This window comes from Charadrius vociferus, unplaced genomic scaffold (assembly GCF_000708025.1).
Source record: "Charadrius vociferus isolate BGI_N301 unplaced genomic scaffold, ASM70802v2 scaffold72, whole genome shotgun sequence".
NCBI lineage: Eukaryota > Metazoa > Chordata > Aves > Charadriiformes > Charadriidae > Charadrius > Charadrius vociferus.
The window spans coordinates 775,963-781,584 of record NW_009647830.1 but is presented as its reverse complement, the minus strand read 5'-3'; the positions used below and the strand labels follow the sequence as shown (position 1 = coordinate 781,584).

Sequence of the window (5,622 nt, the reverse complement as noted above, 5' to 3'; positions counted from 1 at the left end):
GGGCCCCCCCTGCCACTATGTATTTTTGGACATGGCTTTACTGGACCTGGGCTGACCTCTGGGCCCTTGGGGCTCCTTCCACCTTGCAGGCCCATACAAAAAAAAAATATATTATTTGGAGGTTATTTATTTTTTAACTGTGATCTCTTGTACTTTTGGTTCATGTGTGCGCACACTGCCCTTGTCCTCAACACTGGGAAGCTGCCAAACCAGCGTCAGCTCACTTTAACTGAAAATAACCTGTGGATGGAGGAGTTCTCTTCACAAGCCATCTTTCCTCTGTCACCAGCCCTACTTCTCCCTGTCTCATTTGGTCTGTCTCTGAATTCCCCTCTCCTGTCCACTCTGTCTTTTGGGGATCAGATTTCTCCTTCCTGACCCTCCTTCCTCCCCTGCTTGTTCTTTCTTAAAATATTTTGCCCCCTCCTATATGATTATTTCAATTTGGATTATGCTACGTTTTTTTTTTTTAACCTGCACTTTTTTCTATGTATTTTCTATGCGTGTCATATTGTTAAAATATGTGTTGAAGCTGGCAAGGAATTGTCATCAGTATTTCACACAGAATATGACTAGAAGTTAAGACTTTTAAAGCAAAACCAAGTTAAGCATCAAAAACACATGAAAAAATTCTTATTGAAGACATTCAAAAGTCTGGCAAACTATCACATCCTACTAATTAAATCAGGACAGAGTAAACAAAACAAGTACATCATTTTCATGTGTCACAAAATAATGAAATGACACACATTTTGCACAACTCTGCAATGAAAAGCAAGAGATAAATCTGGAAACATCAACATTACCCTGCTGATATGGTAACTTCAAGCAAGTGAACATCATAAACCAAGACGAACCTAGTTAATCTTGGCACTATTAGTACATCTACAAATTATGCAGTATTGTAATTTCTGTTTTGCCTAGTTAAGTGGCCTATATGCTATGGATATGACTTCAACCTCAAATTTTGAAAGGAAAGCAGCAGGAGCAATTGCTCCAATTTTTGGCATTCTATATCCACAGAAATGAATCCTTCTGACCACTAATGTGTAAAAACACCTTCTATCATATTTAATCTGAAGTGGGAATTTGATTTAAGAAGCAGTTCTCCTTATAAAATAAGGTTTCAATCACATTACAAGGGCTAAGGATCTGCATCCTTATTAGTGGAGTCCATACTTGACTACAAGAGAAGATGGATTGCACCTATCACAAATTCTCCGTGTGCTCAGCTGTCTCCTATGAACTATTCAAGGCCACAGCTAACAGACCACTTGAAATAGTCCTCTTTTTTTTTTTACCTAATAAAGATACTCTTCTACACGTTCTGTGTAAGGAAGCAGTTCTCAGAAGGTACCTCCTATCCATTTAGCAAAAGGTTGTTACGATCGAACAGGAATAAATCCAGGACAGAGAAGCTATAAAAGTATATTTTTTGACCATCGGTCTTCCCACCGAGGAAGCACGGGGATGGACATGAGGTAGGAGCAGAAGCTCTATGGAATAAGTGACCCTGGGTAGTGCTCCAAACCCTAATGTTGCTCTGGTCTGCAGGTGACTTTCCTCACACGCAGAAAATGGACAGTACTGACAAATTAAAAGGGTACATAAGAAGTAAAATGAGTACATAATTTTACAGTTTGACTCCCTTTTGCATGAAAGATATTAAAAGCACGGAGAACTGCATTGTTTCTGTTTGTAAATGAAGGGTGGTAACAAGAGGAACAGTGATTACCTCTCATATTGGTTCAATTTTATAAAGGAGCTCAGAAGCAATAATCACAAGGACATGAGAAATAATCTTCAACCAGGCTAATAAAACTACTGTACGAGACACTTAGAGAGGAACTGCATGGAGACCATTCATTTGTATCCATTAACTGCTCTGTAAAAAAATACAATCATCCAAATACCTAGTCCTTCTAAACTAGACAAAACTGAATTGATATGATTGCTGTACATGTCTCTAGGATGATCTAAAGATGCAACAGAGCTGAAGTTAAGGGCACGCAGGTATACAGGATTTCTGCTGTTCCCAACAGACCACTGCACCTGAAGACCTTTCACATATTTTGGTGCGTCTTGTAAAGGGAGCAGCTACTAAGAAAAGCTGCATAAAATTAAACATCGTAGGTATAGATTATTATGATGGATGAAGAAGGCATGTTATACATAATCATAAAATTTTCTTTTGTAACTGTACCATTAAGTGGTTTTTTTCTTAATATTCAGTAGAAGTGGCTTCAGGTCTCCTTTCCGTTTGTTTCTTACCAAACTCCTTAGATTTTTAAACCATACTATTGCTAGTATTCATTACCTATTTAGACTGAGTTACAACAGGGTAGTCTCCAAAGGCCAGATCCATGAAGATGTTCAGAAGTGTAATTCCGATTACATATTCCCCATGCAATTTCCTTTCCTTTTTTAAGGGAAGAAAGGCTTTTAAACAAGATTTAGACAGCTAAATGCCTTCTTAAATCTGGGCCTAAAAACCTCTACAGGAAGAAAAGGAGCTCCTCAGCTGACTGACTCTAGTCAGATACTGAAATTCTGAGATTTAGGATATGACAGTGGCAATTTACTTCAGGAAAAAAATAAAGCAGGAACATCTTTGACCTAGAGAAGACTTGAAACGACAAGTCTCAGGTCTGCGGTAGAAAAATATGAATTACTATTAGTTCTAAATCTAAGGAATTGGTGTGTAACAACTCATGGGTGGTGTATTGAGATTCAGGACCTTCATAAGCACCTAAAACTATTTCAAGCAGCATAGAAATGTTCGTAAATTGCCGGGCAGGACCAACTATGATGTTTGATTTCATTTTTAAAAATAGATATGATAGGATAAGGATTTTCTGGTTTGAATATTTAATTTGCAATTATAAGAAATAATCAAACATTTAAGCTTATGTATTTTTTATGACACAATATATGTATGGAGATTTTTATCTCTCTGATGAAGTAGAAAGGCAAAAGATAATTTATTCCTCATCTAACTTTACAGCTCATCAGACAGCTGTGCAATTTATCACGTGTTTTTTGCTGTACAGCCTGTGTTTTAGTATTCTAACCTTCCCATGCCTTTAACCAGTGCCTGTCCTCTCTCTCAGTCACCTTGAGAAAGAAGAGTTTTTACTCCACATTTTGCAGATAAAGAATTTACAATCACAAAACAGTCTCAAGTCAGGTGCCGGAGTGGTAAAGATTCAATCCTTTTACAGTGACAACTTTTAACCAAAAAGGTCACAGCCTTAAAGACCAACATCTCATGCTCTTGCAGTGCTTCATAACCCTGAAAATGGGCAGATGTGCAATTCTCAGTGCTCTAGAAAGGGCCAGATGCTTGATGTCAAATGAGCTACAGAAGCACATTACTGCTATTAGGTAATTTTTTACAATTGTTGCACCTTTTTCTATCTCATCCCATTCTCTCAGAACTGTATTTGACTCACATTAAAAGGCACCTGGAAGTAGTCATAGGTGAGAAGCAGTATCAATCCAACTTCTATAAAATCTAATACCTCCCTCATCTTTTCATAAAAATGTCAAGTTAAAATCCCTCCATGCTACAGGGGGAAAAAAAAAAGCCTGTTTTTGAGTGGCTTGAATATATTCATTTTTAACAAGGACCACCTCTTATAACTTTTTACCTGTTAAAGCCTTGTGCCTGGTTATGGTAACATGCATTAGTCACCATGACAACAATAAATTGGAGCACACATAGATACAACACTTCTGGCTGAAAAATTAATAATTTTCTCCCTGTAAGAATTTTAAATGTTCTGTGGACCAGCCAAATCCTCAGCATTTGCTTACATTTTAATTCCTAGAGCGAGAGAAATTTTTTTAATCTCTTTTTATCTTTGGTTTTTGAAATAATGGAAACAGGTCCACGGCGTACTTACATTTTAAAAGCTTCTAAAGCTTGATGGCCAAACCAGCCCCTCTTTGGCAGAAATGCTGCAAGCAGGCGGTTGTATGACAGAAATTAGGAGAAACCTACAGATCCTCTGAAACCACTGTGCTGAACGACTGGCTGTCGTTCTTACTACGCTGCAGTACGGATCACCAGGTTTGCTCTCACGTGCACACCACATGTGACTCCGTCACAGAAGTGATGAACATTCAGAGCACCACCACCGTTACCTCTAATTCCCCAAAAGCGCCTCTGCAAACCCGGCGTGCTTCTCAGCTAGGCAAAGCCTTTGGATTAACACAGAAAAGGGCAGCACAACACATTGTGGGGGTGAAACTGTGCAAACCGAGCTGTTTACACGGTTTCTCGCTTTGGAGAAGTGAGCGACAAAAACATCAGGAACAGAAGTCAAAGCTCCCCCTGAGCGGGACTGCTGCTGGCAATCCCCCCCTTGGTCCTGTATGTAGACCATACAGCCGACAGATGCTAACCACACGGCACGATACACGAATGCGCGCACACATAATCCCAAAAAAGAGGGCGGACAAGTTACGAACTTTTTTTTTTTTTTTGGTCATTTCAGCGACGTGACACCCGTAGATAACAGCACGGCAACAGACTGTACATCCATAGAGTGACAACATAGCCATTTATCACTGTATCTTACATTATGAACCTGATGAATCGATGAGAAAGGATATCCTGCATTCTGGTTGGTCCAGATCTCACAGACAGAGGACTGCTAATATAAACAGAAAACTACATCTCATCTTGTAAATATTAATGCACCACAACCGCCAAAAGGCAAGAATAATTAAGAAAAAGGCTTGCAATAACATTAAAGAAGGAAGTAAAACAGCTGTTAAAAGTAATTTTTTATTTATTCGCTGACAAAATATTTTTGGACTGACTGGAAGGAAACATAGCTTATTCAGAGACCTTAGAAGAGGTTTCAAACTGTGAGTACAAGAAAACAATTTAGTCAGAAGTGCTGGTGATGTAAAGAGATAAAGTTATGCAGGCATAAACAGAAAACACAGAGAGCAGAAATACTGGTTACTTTCAGTTTTTGGCAGGGAAGAAGTTTGAAGTCAACATCGCAATTAAGTTCTGAGATTTGAATCTCTCTCTGTTGGGGACCTTCACAGGGAGAGAGGAAGGGAAAAATCTGGCAATACAGTCAACAGGAAAAATCAATTTTCTTTGTAACAATTACCAGAAAAGAATGCATTGCAATTAAGCAAAGCAGTTGCCCACCATCTCCTTCCAACAACAGTTCCTTTGCATACAAAGATACAGATGATATTACCTTTGGTATTGACCATGACCCCGCTGTGTAAATGAAAGGTTTCAGTCTACCTTCTATGTTATTGTACAGGTAGTCTGCAGTAGCAAAGCAAAGTAAGTGCACTGTAGCATCTCTCGCTAAAGCAACAGAACTAGGCAAGCACAGCATTCACCAGCATCTTTTACATATTTCCTTGTTTGGACACTCATCAAGAAAGCATCTGTGACACCTCAGCGAAAGCTAAGATAACATTTTACAGTAGCCAGGCAACTAAAACAAAGCATCAGATGTAGGATCTGCCCACAGGATCTTTGGCAGGCAGCAACAAAAGGCAATAAACACACTCAAAAAATGCAACTGCAGCATCCAGAAGAGACAGCAATTAATATGTCAGTAATTTAACAACAGCAAGAACGTG

The 5,622-nt window shown here is 38.9% G+C and overlaps 1 protein-coding gene across 1 annotated transcript in view; it reads right to left on the bottom strand.

Annotated features, from left to right (window-relative positions):
• ANKS1B (ankyrin repeat and sterile alpha motif domain containing 1B) overlaps nucleotides 1–5,622 on the bottom strand; it is a 456,808-nt gene that overhangs the window by 31,513 nt on the left and 419,673 nt on the right. The gene's annotated exons all lie outside the window — the stretch shown is intronic.